This window comes from Hypanus sabinus, chromosome 6, assembly GCF_030144855.1.
Source record: "Hypanus sabinus isolate sHypSab1 chromosome 6, sHypSab1.hap1, whole genome shotgun sequence".
Classification (NCBI taxonomy): domain Eukaryota; kingdom Metazoa; phylum Chordata; class Chondrichthyes; order Myliobatiformes; family Dasyatidae; genus Hypanus; species Hypanus sabinus.
This window is the reverse complement of record NC_082711.1, coordinates 66975048-66994431: the sequence shown is the minus strand read 5'-3', so window position 1 is coordinate 66994431 and position 19384 is coordinate 66975048.

Here is a 19384-nt window from a genome sequence, read left to right as displayed (position 1 = left end):
CTTCTTGATAACCTGGATGCCCAGCCCCTTTACGTGCTCTTGTGCTTGAGTCATAAGGACCCAGTGCTTTAAACCTGGACACTGAAAACTCATCATTAGGCATGGCAGGTGCAAGCTAACACCACCCTCATGAGTATGCCAATGTTACACACGGGACATTCATGAAATTTATCAGTTTTAAAAATAAATTAAAAGAGAAATCTCGCTTCAATACCAATAGCAACTTGATTCCAGCAAGATTCTACCTTTGTAATTCAGAATCTCATGAGAAACACCTCAATGCAATCAGACTTGATATTGGTACCTAATTTGTTTTCCCATAAGCAAAGGCACTGAAGTAAAATGTCCCTAAATGCAGCTCCAATGCAAATCCGTGCAGATTAAGCTAGAGGAACATGTGGTCTCTGCAACTCAATATTTCACTTTAAAACTACCTTTACTAACCAAGGAGTTCCTGCAGCCCTCGGGCCTCAAGGAGAACAGCAAATAAACAAAAATGTTGCTCGATAAATCTTGAATAGAGCAATGAACAAAGGATACAGGGGGTGTTTAAGAAAAAAATGTACACATCAAGAGTATTATGTTTTATAACTCCAAACCATAAAACTAATTGAAAGAAAAACACAGGAGTCCAGAATGCATGGATGCTTCGGTTCTTCACTTTTAGCGAAGCTTGCGCAATACGGTACAGTGGTGTAATAACATATGCCATTCACCTAATTTTACATATAACCCATTTACATATATCACATTGATGATGAGATCAGCTGCAGGATTGCCACAGTCTGGGGGCAAAAGACAACTACTCACCCTCATGGACTATGTACATGAGACATGCATGTAGACTGAGTCACTTCCACTTGTCATGCCTACGGAAGATGATGAAAATCAATTGGCAAGACGGAGTTCCTGACAGGGAAGTGCTATCTGAAGGAGAAGTGCCCACCATTCACACATTGCTGACAAAACATCAAATCAGATAGGCAGGCCATGTTATCAGGGTGTCAGACAATTGCATCCCCAAGCAGCTGTTCATCGGGGAGCTATCCACAGAGGAGCGCTCTCATGGTGGTCAGTGAAAACGATTCAAGGACATGCTCAAGACCCTTGAGATGGACCACACTTCTTGGGAACATGCTGTCTTTAATCACGCATCCTGGCGCAGTCTTCTCAATCAAGATGCCACCAAAGCTGAGAAGAATCAACGTTGAAGCAGAAAGCAAATGGCAACAGTGGAAAAAATGAGCAGCAGGCACACCAACTACAGAGCCTTCACACACTTGTCTCATGTGTGGGAGATACTTCTTTGCCCGGATTGAACTCTCAGTCACCTCAGGACACACAAATAATAAACACACCCACCCAAGGTGACACTGGTGCAGCCAATTGGTTTTAGAAGCCACATAATTAGTTAAATGAAGATCACTGTGTGCGGTAAAGGTGCTTCAATTGATTGTAGTAAAAATACACCTGTATCTGGAAGGTCCAACTACTGTTGAGTCAGGACCCTAGCAAAAACTACACCATGGACACAAAAGAATACTCCAAGTAACTCCACAAAAAGTTTTTGAAAAGCACAAGTCAGGAGATGGATACAAGAAAATTTCCAAATCACTGAATATCCCTTGGAGTACAGTTAAGTCAGTTATCAAGAAATGGAAAGAATATGGCACAGCTATAAATATGCCCAGAGCAGGCCGTCCTCAAATACTGAGTGACTGTGCAAGAAGGGGTCTAGTGAGAGAGGCCACCAAGAGATCTATGTCAACTCTGGAGGAGTTACAAGCTGAGATGGGAGAGACTGTGCATACAACAACTGTTGCCCGGGTGCTTCACCAATCTCAGCTTTATTTGAGAGTGGCAAAGAGAAAGCCACTGTTAAAAAAAACTCACATGAAATTTCGGTTGGAGATAACCAGAAGGCATGTGGGAGACTGTGGGGCTGGAAAAAGGTTCTATGGTCTGAAGAAACCAAAATTGAGCTTTTTGGCCATCAGACTAAACGTTGTGTTTGATGTAAGCCAAACACCACACACCATCAAAAACACACCATTCCTACCATGAAGCATGGTGGTGGCTGCTTCACGCTGTGGGGGTGCTTCACTGCAGCAGGACCTGGAAGGCTTGTGAAGGTAGAGGGTAAACTGAATGCAGCAAAATACAGGGAAATCCTGGAGGAAAAGTCTGCAAGAGAACTGCAACTTGGGAGAAGATTTGTTTTCCTGCAAGTCAATGACCCTAAGCATGAAGCCAAAACTACACAGAAGTGGCTTGAAAACAACAAAATGAATGTGCTGGAGTGACCAAGTAAGAGTCCAGACCTCAATCCAACTGAGAATTTGTGGCTGGACTTGAAAAGAGCTGGTTCACTCATGATCCCCATGCAATCTGACAGAATTTGAGCAGTTTTGTAAAGAAGAATGGGGGAAAAAATGCAGTGTACAGATGTTGATAGAGATCTATCCACGTAGACTCAAGGCTGTAATTGCTGCCAAAGGAGCATCTACTAAATACTGACTTGAAGGGGGTGAATATTAATGTATTCAATTATTTTGTGCTTTTTTTTATATCTGTGATTAATTTAGATCACTTTGTAGAGATCTGTTTTCACTTTGACCTGATAGTGTGTGAGTCTTTTTCTGTTGATCATTTTTTGTGTGTGTGTGTGTCAATATATTATATATAGGGGGAGAGTCACTCTGTTCAGCCGGTGAGATGTCTGGCTGTGAAACAATTTCAAGCTCTGTGGCCTGCTCCGTGGTGGTTGTAGGAGTTGACTCTGAGACAGCAGGAAGTGGTTCTGATAGCTTTGGATACCTTTCTTCTCTAACAATTGACTCTGCTCTCCTCAACTGATCAATGTGTCATCTCCAGACGGTATCAGCTGCAATCTCTAATGTGTAGGAGAGTGGTCCAGTTCTGTCTTTAATCTTTCCAGAGACCCAGTTTTAATCATCTCTGCAGTCCCTCACCAGCATTGTTTATCCAGGAGTGGAACACTGAACTTCCTTGTTTAAGGAGCCATCAACTTGTCTCAGCTGTTTGTCCTGCATACTCCTTCTGAAACTGGGTTTAAGGAGATCCAAGCGTGATCACAAGAAATGATCCAGGAACAGTACAGCTAGTGAGCTGTTGGCTGTGGAGAATAACACACTGCGAAATGCAAGGAGCAAATTAGCGAGCTTCTGATTCGGTGTAAGTGTAGTGTATCCTGCTCACATTTGTTAGACTTGAGACACTCCTTCCTACCAAGTCATTTGTAGCTGGGTGGTATGGTGCAGATACAATATGTCTTATTCCATTCATTTTTAGGAATGACTGAAACAAATTGTGGTTCATTGTCACTAAGGGGCCTGGAGTGTTAGTCCTTGAGAAGAGGCTTCTCAATGCATCAACACTGTATTGAGGAATATTGAGAACACTTCTAGCCACTTTGTAACTACAGTACATTCATTACTAGCAAGACATTTGTGCCTGTGAATGGGCCAGCAAAATTCACGTGATTCCTCTGTCAGGCCAATGCAGGCCATTCTTGGGGATGAAGAGGCACTGCTCTTGCAATCCTTTTGAGGATGTGACTAAACACATGGATGAAGGTAGAGCCGTAGATGTAGTGTATTTGGATTTTTTAAGGCATTTGATAAGGTACCCCATGCAAGGCTTATTGAGAAATAAGGACGCATGGGATCCAAGGGGACATTGCTTTGTGGACCCAGAACTGGTTTGCCCACAGAAGGCAAAGAGTGGGTGTAGACGGGTCATATTCTGCATGGAGGCTGGTGACCAGTGGTGTGCCTCAGGGATCTGTTCTGGGACCCCTACTCTTTGTGATTTTTATAAATGACCTGGATGAGGAAGTGGAGGGATGGGTTAGTAAATTTGCTGATGATACAAAGGTTGGGGGTGTTGTGGATAGTGTGGAGGGCTGTCAGAGGTTTCAATGGGATATTGATAGGATACAAAACTGGGCTGAGAAGTGGCAGATGCAGTTCAATCCAGGTAAGTGTGAGGAGGCAAACACAGAATACTCTGCAGATGCTGAGGTCACAACACACTGGAGGAACTCAGCAGGTTGGGCAGCATCTGTGGAAACGAACAGTCAATGTTTCGGGCCGAGACCCTTCGTCAGGACTGAAGAGGGAGGGGCAAACTTCTTCATGGTAGGCATACCACGAAGAGTCTTCTTAGCAGAGTAGTGAATCGTTACACAAAATACTCTGCAGATGCTGGGGTTCATTTTGGTAGGTCAAATATGATGGCAGAATATAGTATTAATGGTAAGACTCTTGGCAGTGTGGCGAATCAGAGGGATCTTGGGGTCTGAGTCTATAGGACACTCAAAGCAGCTGTGCCAGTTGACTCTGTGGTTAAGAAGGCATATGGTACATTGGCCTTCATCAATTGTGCGATTGAGCTTAAGAGCTGAGAGGTAATGTTGCAGCAATATAGGACCCTGGTCAGACCCCACTTGGAGTACTCTGCTCAATTCTGGTTGCCTCACTGCAGGAAGGATGTAGAAACCATAGAAAGGGTGCAGAGTAGATTTACAAGGATGTTGCCTGGATTGGGGAGCATCCCTTATCAGAAAAAGTTGAGTGAACTCGGTCTTTTCTCCTTGGAGCGATGGAGGATGAGAGGTGACTTGATAGAGGTGTATAAGATAATGGGAGGCATTGATCGTATAGACAGTTAGAGGCTTTTCCCCAGGGTTGAAATGGCTAGCATGAGAGGGCATAGTTTTAAGGTGCTTGGAAGTAGGTACAGAGGAGATGTCAGGGGCAATGCCTTTTGCGCAGAGAGTGGTGAGTATGTGGAATGGGCTGCCGGTGGCGGTGGTGGAGGTGGAGAATGATGGAGAGGGCTATGGGTAAAGCCTAGTTAGTTCTAAGATAGGGACATTTTCGGCACAGCTTTATGGGCCAAGCAGTCTGTATTGTGCTGTAGGTTTTCTATGTTTCTATGATGTGTTGGCATGGCAAGGAGTGCATGGCAGGCTGTTTGATCTGTTGATCTACCTGGCCACCCGACAAAGCTTTGACCTAATGCCTTCATTTTGACCATGCCTAGATTTTTAAAAATGTATTCATTTATGGGATGTGGGCATCACCAGCTAAATTAACATTTTTTGCCCATCTCTAGTTGCCCTTGAGAAGGTGGTGATGAGCTGCCTTCTTGAACCACTGCAGTCCCTGAGGTGTAGGGAAACCCACAGTGCTGTTAGGGAGGGAATTCCATGATGTTGACCCAGTGACGATGAAGGAATGTCAATATGTTTCCAAAGTCAGGATGGTGAGTGACTTGGAGGGGGAGTTCCAAGTGGTGGTGTTCCCAGGTATCTGCTATTCTCGTCCTTCTAGGTGGTAGTGGTCGTGGGTCTGGAAGGTGCTGCCTTAGGAACCTGGGTGTGTTGTTGCAGTGCATCTTGTAGATCGTACGCACTGCAACAACTGTTCGTTGATGGTGGAAGGATTGGATGGTGTGCAAGGGGTACCAATCAAGTGGGCTGCCTTGTATTGGATGGTGTCAAGCTTATTGAGTGTTGACGGAGCTGCAGTCATACAGGTGAGTGGAAAGTATTGCATTACACTCCTGATCTGAGCCTTGTAGATGGTGGACAGGCATTGTGGAGCCAGGAGGTGAGTTACACACCACAGGATTCCTAGCCTTTGACCAGCTCTGGTAGCCACAATGTTTATATGGCTAGACCAGTTCAGTTTCTGGTCAATGGTAACCCCAGGATGTTGATAGTAGGGGATTCAGTGTTGGTGATGCCACTGAATGTCAAGGGATGATGGTTAGAGCCTCTCTTGTTGTTACTTGTCATGTATCAGCCCAAGCCTGGATATTGTCCGGGTCCTCCTGCATTTTGGTATGAACTGCTTAACTATCCGAGGAGTAATGAGTGGTGCAGAACATTGTGCAGTTGTCTGCGAACATCCCCACTTCTAACCTTATGACGGAAGAAAGGTAATTTATAAAGCAGCTGAAGATGGTTGGTTCTAAGTTACTTCCTTGAGGAACTCCTGCAGTGATGTCCTGAAGGTGAGATGATTGACCTCCAACCATCACAACTATCTTTTGTGTCAGTTATGTTTCCAACCAGCGGAGGGTTTTCACCCTAATTCCCTTTGATTCCGTTTTAGCTAGGGCACCTTGATGCCATATTCAGTCAAATGCTGCCTTGATGTCAAGTGCTATCACTCTCACCTCACCTCACTCTGGTATTTAGCTCTTTGGTCCATGTTTGATCAGCATGTAGCTCCTCCAACACTTTAGCTGTCGGCTTGGATGGTACAACAACTCTCAATCCTCACATAAGGCAACCAAGATTAAGGGCAAAATGGATGAACTGAGATTTCTGATGTTCATTCCTGAATTTGAGGTTGTGTGGTGTCTTTTCTGGTTTCCCTTTGGGTAATTTCTGCCATAATAGGAGGACTTTCAGTTTGCTTTGGGGAGAACACATCAAGAGGGATGTTCTCTTCTGTAAATTTTTGAGATATTTACTTTTTCAAAGGTAAACGGGACAATCCATCAGTATTTCCATGATTAATTGTCTTGTTCAAGTTGGCTTGAATTTGAGCTTGTATGTGTGTCCTCCAAGAACTGTGGATTGAAAATGGACACTAGTGGTTGATGATCAGTATTGAAGATAAACCCTCTCCCATACAGGTACTGGTGGAAATATTTTACTCATCAAACCAGATTCAATGCCTCTCTATCAATCTGTGTATAATCTTTATCTGAAGTGGTAAGGGAATGTGATTCAAAGGTTATGAGGAATTCACGTCCATCACTTATAACATGTGACATGGCTGCACATAAGCCAAGGTATCACAGGCAAGCTTCACTGGATGATGTGGATCATAATGTGTGAGTACGGTGTCTGACATCACCATTTCCTTTAACTTTTGAAAAGCCACCTCTCCATTGCCATTTCTTCCCAATCTGTTGTAATGAGTTCAAGGGGTGGAGCACAGTAGCTAGGATTGGCAGGAACTTGCTATAGTAATTGACAAATTCTTCAGCCTCAATGCAACCCAACTCACTGGTTACTTTATCATGGATGGTATCAGAAACCAGAAGGGCTTTGCAAATCTATGGAGCAACATTTTCATTAAACATGATTTTACCCTTGATACGTTTGAGTTTTCCCGTACCATCCTGAACACTGCTGCGGTATCATTCAGTACCTTTCCTAATTCACTTTCAGTTGACTATTATAGGGAATGTGGTATTCAAATAGTGGATGGATCTGGAATCAAGTTATAGTTGTCCAAGTCAATCACGGCGCTCACTGCTAGCCCTCCTGTTTTTACCACATACAAGCCCAGTGTAGCTAGTTTCTTGTTGTATTTCACTGTTACGGATGTTATTCCCACAGGAGTTATCCTTTCTCCAGTATAAGTTATTAGTTGGATATCTGCAGGCTTCACTTCTGTATCTCTGAAGATCTTCAAATTCAATTTGTGGAATGACTGAAACAGCCGTGCCAGTATCCAGTTATATTTTAATTAATTTTCCATTCACTTCTGGTGTAAGCCATATTGCTTGTCTATTAATTTTCACATAGTAAATCTCAAGGATACTCAGTCCTGTGTTACTCTCATGATTATCAGATTTTTCATCAACACCAAGCAGATTCATTTTATTTTTGAAACTGTAACTTAACTTTTTATCTTATTATCTTCCCTGTGCAGTTCATTTATTTTTGTCTGCCCAACTTGCTCTTTGTATGTGTCCTACTTTGTTGCCTTTTCTGCAAGTATCATCTTTAAATTTGCAGTGGTCCTAGTATATGTGAGCTCCTCCATAAGAGTAATATAGTTTGTTTGGTCATCAGTTTTCTGTTCAGACATTGCAATTTTGTTCACGTTAATTTTCATTCCTGACTACAACTTAATTGCATCTCTGGATATGGTATCATTAATACAGCTACAGTATTTCAACTGTGAGTTGAAATATGAGTTTCAGTTAAGAGCTGATTTTGAATGGTTTCTTGCAAGAATCCACAAACTAAACAGTCTCTCAGTACATCATTAAGCCCATTACTGAACTGACAATGCACAGATAACTTCAATTCAGCCACATACACTGAAATGGACTCCACTTCCTTTTGATTCCACTTATGAAACTTAAAGCATTCTGCAATCAACATTTGTTTTTGGTTCTAAATGTTCCTGTATTACTTTTATGATATCAGCAAAGCTTATTTTGGCTGGTTTGGTTGAAGCAGTTAAACTTCTAAGCAAACTGTGTGCTCTTCCAGTCAATGCACTCAGCAAAACTGGGTTTTCATCAAATAATACACACAAAATGCTGGAGGAACTCAGCAAGCCAGACAGCATCTATGGAAAAGAGTAAGCAGTCAACGTTTTTCTCGGTCAGAAACATCAATTGTTTATTATTTTCCGTAGATGCTGCCTGACCTGCTGAGCTCTTCCAGCATTTTGTGATTTCCAGTATCTGCAGATTTGGATTTAGATTTCCAGTTTCTGCAGATTTTCTCTTGTTTATGACTTGCTTTTCATTGGCTATTTGATTTTCTTTAAAATACTGCTCAATTTGCTCAGTATACAAAATCCAATTATCTTTTGTGCAATCAAACATATCAATCTTTCAGACATAGCCAGCCATTTCTGTTGTTTTAAAAAATTTATGATTATTTTCACCCAGAGCTCACTGTTCTTTAAAAATTCTTTCTAACTTCTCTTCTAACATTTGTATATCTGCACTTGTAATGCTACTGTGACACTATAATTTCCTTTGGGATCAATAAAGGATCTATCTGTTTATGAACCTGTGAAATCATTCATTTTCTGCCTCTTTTTAAACTCAACCATCTCTATCCCTTCCTGAAGAAGCATATGCTGCACTGTTTGTTTTTTAACTCAACTATTTCTTGCTGTGTTCATTTTTAACTTGAACGTCTCACTGCTCTTCCACATCGAGGTAGTAATTTTGAGTTTGTTTAAATCTTCCTCATTTCCACTGTTCTGGTTTGTGACTTGAAGGCAGGAGACTAATGAAAGAAAAACAAGAGAGTTTGGAATGCGTGTATGGTTTGTTCCTTTATTTTTAGTAAGACGTACACAATATGACATGGTGGCGTGATGACGTGTGCCATTCACATACTTTACACATAACATGTAATGAATTATGTATACAACAAAGGATGCTAATCAAACAATATATCTGTGGTGAACTACATATACCTGTCTGGACACGCCCACCCCCCCCCCCCCCCCCCGCTGACTGCTCCTGTCACAAAGGCGTCTCGTACCAGGAGCTCCGCATGTTGTTCTGCCGTGAGCGTCTTGCAGTCACAAGTTCGGACGAGTGTCTGTAGTGCTCAGAGAAACTCAGCGCTCGATTCTCCAGGCCGCTGTCGCCGGGTAGCTAAACGATGTCTTGCGTAGACGGTGTTCACCGGCCGCAGGTACTGTCTTTTGAGGGCATCCAGTGCCCCTTCGTAGGTCGGCAGGTCTCTGATAAATGAATAAACTTTTGGGACAGACAAGTCCGAACTTGTGACTGCAAGACGCTCACGGCAGAACAGCATGCGGAGCTGCTAGTACGAGAGGCCTTGTGACAGGAGCAGTCAGCAGGGGGAGTGTCCAGACAGGTATATGTAGTTCACCACAAATATTTACAAGGAGGTGTATCTGTTTGGGTTATCCAGAGAAACTGGTGGTAACAAAGGCCATGGGATTGACTTCGATGGCACAGAACTACTGTGCCGTGCTTTTAGGTCCACCTGGGGAAGGAAGCCATTGAAGTAAAACTAGTAAGAAAATAATTTTAATAAAGATGAAGGTCTCACTCTAAGAACTGGAAGTTGATTGTAAACAAGGTAGAACTGCAGAAACCTGATTGGATAAGGTCTAACCAATCAGGAGAGATGGATGACGAGGGTATAAATACCACTGGACTAGACATGCCCAGGCATCATCCCTGATGAAGATGGCAGAATTTGTCATTGAAGCATTGGTTAAAATTGATACATGTACCTGGCTGGAAGCCCAAAAAGAGTTTATTTGCAATATATTTACAATATTACTCAAATATTAAATGCACAACAGGATGTAGTTCTGTGAGCCACAATTCCAGCATGGAGTCAGTTGAGAGAAATGTATATATTTTAGAGTGGCAGATTATAGAATGCTATTTACAGAGGGTTTAGTAACAGAAGACCTATTTAGAAATGACTGGCTTCCATATCTCACTGGAAATGTACTGCTGAAGGCCTGGCTATAGCTTGGGATAGGTCTCTGACCCCCAGCTTATGATGTGGCCTTTGAATGTGGCTCCTTACTTAAGCATGAAAGCAAGTTAACCAGCTTCTGTCTCCTAATTTCATGACTTCTCATTTCAGGGTAATTGGGTGGGGGTGGGGCAGTGTGTAATTATATGCTGTTCTATCAATGAATATGTAGGATTCTGCCAGGTGTTTCATTTCTTTCATTTATCGAGATACAGTGTGGAGTAGGCCCATCTGTAATAGCCTAATTACAGGACAATTTACAATGACCAATTAACCTGCCAACTGGTATGTGTGTGGACTGTGGGAGGAAATCAGAGCATCTGGAGAAAACACACGTGGTCACGGGGAGAACGTACAATCTCCTTACAGACAGCAGCGGGAATAGAACCCGGGTTACTGGTACTGTGAAATGTTGTGCTGACACACAGCCTGACCACACGCTAGTAAGTTAATTGATGACTGTAAATTTCTCCCAAATGGCAATAGTCTGTAAAGGGAGTTGATGGGTTCATGAAAGGGAATAATTTATAGGACTACAGAGAAATAGGCAGAGGGAAAATGGGACTAATGGGATTATTCTGTAGGAAGCAACCTTAGTCCCAATGGATGGGTCGGCCTCCTTTCCAGCAGGTGTTTGGGATGTAAAAGGAATCCAGAACACATGGACTGAAATCACATGTCTGTAAGGACAACATTCCTACTCCACACTAGGGCACCCAAGATATGGTTACACCTAGGCCCCTGAAATTGTGAGGCAGCTGTGGTTACTGGTAGAAGTTATAGGTTTGTCAGCTGCAGTCAGATCAACATTGACAAGTTAGAGCATACGAGGTATATTTGTAGAAGATGTGCATTGTCACGAAGGCACACTAGTGGTGGTGGTGTGAATATTCAGTGTGGAGGATCAGGCTGCTTTGGCTTGAAAGGTATCAAGTTGCTTCTGTGTTGTTGGAGTTAATATAAACAAGGCAAGTAAAGAAACTCCGGACGCAGATGCTGATAAAGCATTGGAAAGCCAGGTGTTGACCTGCTCATTGGGAAATATCTAGCCTCCAATATGCTGTTGTAGCCACAGTAACTACATGCCTGCTTCTGGTAAGATTCCAGTCTATCATGATGCCAGAGTATTGATGAAGGCAGTTTTAATGAAGATGCTGTTATTGACTGCCAAGTGCAATTGGACATTTGGTGTAAACAATCTTTCATTGGCACTTATGTAGCACAAATATTTGGCTGTCAATTATTAGTCCACAACTGAACACTGCAAGAAGGCATAGGCTGTTTCCTTGTCTGAGGAGTACTAAATAGATCCAAATAAACTTAAACCTACTACAGATGCTGGAACAATGAAATAAAAACAGAAAATACTGGAAACACTCAGCAGATCAGCAGTATCAGTGTAGAGAAGAATCCTGATCTGCTTAGGGTTTCCAGTATTATACCTGTTCATGGAAAACACTTTGCCACTACTCTCTACACAGCCAACACTTCCTCCTCTTCTCCCGGATCTAATGCAGTTGTTGGCTGAGGTAGAGCCTGCAAAACTGACTTAACAGGACAGTGTATTGCAAGGAATGTTAAAAGTCATCTGGAGAGCAGAACAAGCTTCCTAGCAAAATCAATCTGCCTTTTGATGCACCATCAATAATTCTCTGAGACGTGAGGCGAGATATTGGCTTTTATTGAATGGAAGAAAGAACAAGCAGTAGTTGACCACCATACTGGAGACTGAGGGCCGGGCTCAGGCCTCAATCGCCTTTATACCGGGGTCTGTGGGAGGAGCCACACTCTGTGGGAGGAGCCACAGGAGCAGTCAGCAGGGGGCGTGTCCAGACAGGTATATGTAGTTCACCACATTCACCCCTCCTTTGTTTTAAAAGAGAGTCCCCATGGGGCGAAGTTTCTTACAAGTATATTTACAGGTTAAGTCTATCAGGTGGTTGAATCTGTCGCTGCGATCTACGTAGCACCGGCTGTGATTGCACAGGTGCCGGTGGTGATTGCACCAGAGACGGTGGTTGTGCTGGTTCCGGCCTAACTGGAGGTGTCAGACCACTAGGCGTCAGTGATCTGTCACGTGTGTGCGAGGCGCCTGATATATGTGTGTACGAGACGCCCGGTATAGGAGTGTCGTGAGGAGTCTGTGTAGGGCTCAGTGTGCGCGGTGTCACCTTAGGTACAGGGTTCATAGTTACCGCGGAGTGTTTGGGGTAGTGGTCTGCTGCTCCTGCGGGCGCCAGGTTGTGGACGGAGACTGTGTCCTCCCGCCTATCAGGTAAGACCACGTAACTGGGGGTTCGCATGTAGTAGGTGAACCCTCTCGACCAGCGGGGAGTATTTATTGCTCCTCACATGTTTCCGGAGCAGCACTGGCCCTGGGGACGTCAGCCAAGCCGGTAGGGTGGTCCCAGTGGCAGACTTCCTGGGAAAAGAGAATAGGCACTCGTGAGGGGTGGCGTTGGTGGACGTACACAACAGGGAGCAGATAGAGTGGAGTGCCTCAGGGAGGACCTCCTGCCATCGAGAGACCGGCAACCCTTTTGACTTAAGGGCTAAAAGTGTGGCCTTCCACACTGTGGCATTCTCCCTCTCCACCTGTTCATTTCCCCGGGGATTATAACTCGTGGTCTGACTAGTAGCAATGTCCTAGCCAGCAGGTACTGGCGCAGCTTGTCACTCATAAAGGAGGACCCTCTATCACTGTGGATATAGCAGGGATATCCGAACAGAGTGAAGAGCTGGCGCAGGGCTTTTATGACGGACGTGGTAGTGGTGTCGGGGCAGGGGATGGCAAAGGGGAACCGCAAGTACTCGTCGATAATGTTGAGAAAGTAGACATTGCGGTCGGTGGAGGGAAGGGGCCCTTAAAGTCAACACTCGGTCGCTCAAAGGGGTGGGTGGCCTTGATAAGTTGCGCCTTTTCAGGACAGTAGAAGTGCAGTTTGCACTCAGCGCAGACTTGGCAGTCCCTGGTCATCGTCCTGATGTCCTCAAGGGAGTACGGCAGGTTCCGGGCTTTCACGAAATGGTAAAATTGGGTGACCCCCAGGTGGCAAAGATGTGCATAGCTGGTCGAGCTGTGCACTGGCACACGCTCCCCGGGATAGGGCATCGGGGGCTCATTGAGCCTTCCAGGCCGGTACAGGATATCATAGTTGTAGGTGGAGAGTTCTATTCTCCACCGCAAAATTTTATCATTTTTGATTGTGCCCCGCTGTTGGTTGCTGAACATGAACGCAACCGAGCGCTGGTCGGTCAGCAAGGTGAACCTTTTGCCGGCGAGATAGGGCCTCCAGTGCCTAATAGCTTCCACTATGGCCTGGGCTTCTTTCTCCACCGCGGAGTGCCGAATTTCAGAGCCTTGAAGGGTACGAGAAAAGAATGCTACTGGCCTGCCTGCCTGATTGAGGGTAGCAGCCAGAGCGAAATCGGAGGCGTCACTCTCTACTTGGAAGGGAATGGTCTCATCCACCGCATGCATCGTTGCTTTGGCAATGTCCCCTTTAATGAGGCTGAAGGCCGTGCAGGCCTCAGCAGAGAGGGGAAATGTGGTAGACTTGACCAGGGGGGGGGGCCTTGTCTACGTAATGGGGGACCCATTGGGCGTAATAGGAAAAGAAACCCAGGCACCATCTGAGGGCTTTGAGAGTGGTGGGAAGAGGCAGTGCCAACAGGGGGCACATACGGTCGGGATCAGGGCCAATGACCCCGTTTTCCACGACATACCCAAGGATAGCGAGTCGGATGGTTCCGAACACACACTTGTCCCTGTTATAAGTAAGGTTCAGGGCTTTGGCCACTTGGAAAAATCATTGGAGGTTGGTGTTGTGATCCGGCCAGTCGTGACCACAGATGGTGATGTTATCCAGATAGGGAATTGTGGCCTTCAGTTGGCACTGGTCCACCATCCGGTCCATTTCCCTCTGGAAGACAGAGACACCATTTGTGACACCGAATGGGACGTGCAGGAAGTGATAGAGCCTGCCGCCCGCCTCGAAGGCGGTGTAGGGGCGGCCCTCTGGGCGGATGGGGAGCTGGTGATAAGCGGATTTCAGATCTATGGTCGAGTACACCTTGTACTGAGCTATCTGGTTGACCATATCCACAATGCGGGGTAGGGGGTATGCGTCAAGCTACGTGAACCTATTGATGGTTTGACTATAGTCCACGACCATCCTATTTTTCTGCCCGGTCCGAACAACAACCACCTGGGCCCTCCAAGGGCTTCTGCTTGGCTCAATGATCCCCTCCCTGAGCAGCCGCTGCACCTCTGACTGAATGAAGGCCCTGTCCCCCGCGCTGTACCTCCAGCTTTTAGTTGCCACAGGTTTACAGTCGGGGGTCAGGTTGGCAAACAGCAATGGGGGAGGGATCTTGAGGGTGGAGAGACTGCAAGTGGTGTCGGTAGTGCAGCTGTCGGCATGGTGCTGGGTGGGACGTGTGGTTCGGTGTGTGTGTGTGGTCAGTAGTGGGGTATATGACGAAGTCCCACAAAACTGAGGATTCCTGACAGTGAGTGGTGGGAGGGGCCCGTCATGCTCCATTGTCATACTTTTCAGGTGACTCTGGAAGTCCAGCCCCAATAGCACAGGTGCACACAGTTGAGGCATGACCAGTAGCGCAAAGTTCTGATATTCTGTGCCCTGCACCACCAGTGTCGCCACACAACCCACCCGGATGTCTGTGGAATGCGACCCAGAAGCCAAAGTGACCCTCTGGCTTACCAGCCGTGTCACGAGTCCACAGCGTTGCACTGTGTCCAGGTCAATAAAACTCTCAGTGCTGCCCATGTCAAACAGGCAACTAGTCCTGTGCCCCTCCACCAGGATGTCCATCATTGACCTTGCAAGCTGGTGTGGGCCGCTTTGGTCGAGGGTTACGGAGGCCAGAGTTGAACTGCCGTCTTGGTGCCCGGTAAGCACCGGTGGGTAGGGTGGCCCTTCTTCCCGCAGCTGGTACAGGTCACTTCTCGGGCCGGGCAGCATTTTCGGGGGTGCTTTTCGAGTCCGCAGAAGTAACACTGCGCGGGCTTGCGACTGGCAGCAGCTGTGATCAGGTTCGCGGAGTTCGTGGAATCGTGACTGGCAGCGGCGTTGGTGAATTCGCTCACGGGAACCGGCAGCGGCGGGGTCTGAGGTGTCCACGGAACCGGCGGGGGATCGCACGGCTGGACAGCATCAGCATTGTGCAGAGCAGCCTCCAGAATGTCGGCCGTCTTGATCGCCGAGTGTAAGGTAAGATCGGCATTTTCCAGCAGCCGCTGGTGCACATACACTGACCTGATCCCTGTAACAAAGGCGTTTCGTACGAGGAGCTCCGCATGCTGTTCCACCATGAGAGTTTTGCAGTTGCAAGTTTGCACAAGTGTCTGTAGGGCTCGGAAAAACTCGGCGCTCGACTCTCCAGGTCGCTGTCGTCACGTAGCTAAGCGATGTCTTGCATAGACAGTGTTCACCGGCCGCAGGTACTGTCTTTTGAGGATGTCCAGTGCCCCTTGGTAGGTCGGCAGGTCCCCGATAAGTGAGTAAACTTTCGGGGTGACCCTCGAGAGGAGAATTCTGTACATAACAGTGGGTTCAGTTGCACGAACCTCCTCCAAGTATGATTGGAAGCATGCAACATGCAAGCCAGAGTTCAAAGGCAAGAGCTGCTTCAGGGTCATGGGGGTCCAAATACAATTTTTCTGGACGTAAAATACTTTCCATGTTTTAAAACTTCCAGTCAATGAAATTGATGCACCATCAATAACTCTCTGTGACATGAGGCGAGATATCGGCTTTTATTGACTGGAAGAAAGAACAAGCAGTAGATGACCACCATACTACATCCTGGAGACTGAGGGCTGGGCTCAAGCCTCAATCGCCTTTATACCGGGGTCTGTGGGAGGAGCCACGGTCAGTGGGAGGGGCCACAGGAGCAGTCAGCAGGGGGCGTGTCCAGACAGGTATATGTAGTTCACCACACCTCTACCCCTCCTTCATCTTCTGGCAAATTACCCTGGTTGTCTAACCTGCGCCTGCAGGCTCCTCCCAGTCTCCACACCTCTAAACAGTCATCTGCCACTCATTTCCCACTCATCACCTGCAGCCTATTTAAACCCAGCTCTCATCCACAGTTTTTGTTCACCCTTTGAACCAGCCAAACTAGACTTCAGTGACCTTGTTGCCTATGAGTTTAGTATCTGTTCTCTCTTGTTTTACGGCCCCTTGGTGGCTTGATATTTTGCAGATGATTATTAAATTTATTGCTCACTGTTAAATTGTCTCTGCTGATCTGCTTTTGGGACAAGCCTCCCCTTCCTTTAAATTTCCTGACAGGGTGAGTGAATCATCATCAATCGACCTGGCAGAATATGTTTGCCTAAAGGAAGTCAACAACGGTTGTATCATCAGCAAATTTATAAATTGCTTTTGAGTCATGAGTGTAGAGAGAGTAGAGCAGTGGGCTAACCATACACCCCTGAGGTGCACCAGTGTTGATTGTCAGAGAGGTGGAGATGTTATTACCAATCTGCTCAGATTATGATCTTCTGGTTAGGAAGTTGAGGATCCAGTTGCAGATGGAGGTTCTGTAGCTTTTCCATCAGGACTGTAGGATGGTTCTAAACACTGAGCTATAGTCAATAAACAGCATCCAGACATACAATAGGTCCAGGTGATCCAAGGCCCCTTGGAGAGTCAATGAGATTTTGTGTGCTGTAGGCCTATTGTGGCAATAGGAATATTACAATGGTCCTTGCTGAGGCAGGAGTTAATTCTGACCATGATCAACATCTCAAAGGATGTGAGAACTACTGGACGACAGTCATTAGAGCAGCTCACACTACACTTCTTGGGCACTGGTATAATTATTGCCCTTTTGAAACAGGTGGCAACTTCCTGCTGTCACAGTGAGAGATTGAAAATTGCTCTTTACGCTCCCTCTAGTTGGTTGGCACAAGTTTTCAGAGCCTTGTGAGGTACTCCAACCCTGCCACCTTGCGAGGGTTCATCCTCTTGAAAGACAGTCTGCTGTCACCTTCTCAGACAGAGATCGCAGCGACTGGGTGCTGCAGGGATCCTCACAGCTGTAGCTTTATTCTCTCTTACAAAGCGGCCATAAAAAGTGTAGAGCTCATCTGGGAGTGAGGTATCACTGCCATTCATGATGTTGGGTTTCACTTTGTAGGAAGTAATGGCCTGCAAACCCTACTAGAGTTGATGTGGATCTGAAGTCTCCTCTGACCTTGCTTGGAATTGTTTCTCAGCTTTTGAAATAGCCCTCTGCAAATTATAGCTGGTTTCCTTGCACAGACCCTGGTTGCCAGACTTAAATGCCACAGAACTAGCCCTCAGCAGACCACGCACCTCCTGGTCCATCTATGGCTTTAGACTTCGGTATATGCAGTATGTTCTCATACGCACACTCATCCACACAGTTTTTAATTAAGTTGGTGCCAGCTGTGGCGTACTCATTCAGATTCAAAGATGAATCACAATACAATCCAGTCCACCGATTCAAAACAGTCCTGTAAGCACTTCTGTGACTTCCTTGTCCATACCTTCTTGGTCCTCAATATTAGTGCTGCAGTCTTCAGTCTGTGTATGTTGGTTCCTCAGGTACTACATGTGATTTGTTGATAATAATTATTTAGAGACTTTTTCAAGCTGGCCTTTTTAAAATCCCCCAAAATGATGGGGAAAGCATTAGTAAATGCTGTTGATAACATCGCTCAGCTCCTCTAGAGCCTGTTTGAAACTGGCCTAAGGTGGGATATACACTGCAACCAAAATGATCACTGAAATCTCCCGCGGCAAATGAAACGGCTAGGCATTTGATTGTGAGAAGTTCTGGTGAACAGGACTGGCACACTACTGTTAAGTTTCACACCGCATGAAATTGATCATGAAGCAGTTACCTCCACTCTTCAGTTTAAAAAAACTCAATGATCTTGGCACTGTAGTGTGAACCTGTCAACTCAACTTGCAGCATCTAGAATGGGAGGGGTTAACCAAGATTCTGTGAAAAAAACGGATGCAAGTGGTCCTAATGTCCCCTCTGATACAGCACCCGAGCTCTAAGATCTTCAATTTTATTTACCAGAGACTGTACTGGGAGTTGAAACCTTATTTTTTAAAATACGCCTTTGGATCAGCATTTCAGCCTTGCTTCTGCCATCATCTTGAAGGGACAGTCCACTGACCACAGTATGATCTTCTGCCATCTACTTAGAGCAGCAATAGATTGTTTAATCACTTTAAAATGTCGTTACTAACTACACAGACCTTAGATGCAGCTATGGTTCTCAGCTGTAGCAGGTTGAAATGAGAATATTTAATGGTTTCCAACAGAACTGTTGCACAAGTTGCCTTTATATTGGTGCCCCTGAGATTGTCCCCTTCCACTCATGACCCTCACTTTGCCTGGTCATTGGGTTCTCCTGACATAACACCTGCCGGCACCCTCAGATGACTTCACCCTGTAAATCAGTGGAGATGGAGCAAACTCTCGATCTCACCGACCTCCACAGGAGTGACAGCCATCGCCTTCAGACAAAAGGAAGCCAGCACTCTGCTGCCTTACAGACCACACGAATGCAAGACCAACATCCTCCTGAGCACCACCCCTCCCCAAGGCCTTCTCTTCTCCCTCTCTCCTTCTGAGACCCAAGACATGATTGATTCCATCATCAAAGCACTACAGTAAGGCTTCAGTTGTCCATCCCAGTCCTCAGCCTATTTAGGATTCTTCTGTGTCAAAATGGGATCTCAGCAAGTCAGCATTAAGAACCGCTACACTCTCTCCTTGAAGGATAGCACATTTGAAATACTCAGCCGGGCCCAGATCTGCACAAAACTAGATCTACAGATTGCATCCAACTTGCTCTGCATAAGCCAGGAGATGAGTGGAAGATAGTGTTTGTAACACCCACTGGTTTCTATGAATACTTGGTGATGCCTTTTGCACTTTCCAGCAGTTCAGTTCTCAACAACATCCTCATATTGTCCAAGTACTCTCAAGAGAATACCTGTCACGTCCATTCGGTCCTTCAGCGTCACCTTAGAAACCATCTGCACTGCATGTTAAGAAAATGCCAGTTCCACATCCCACTTATTTCCTTCCTGGGTTATATCCTTCCAC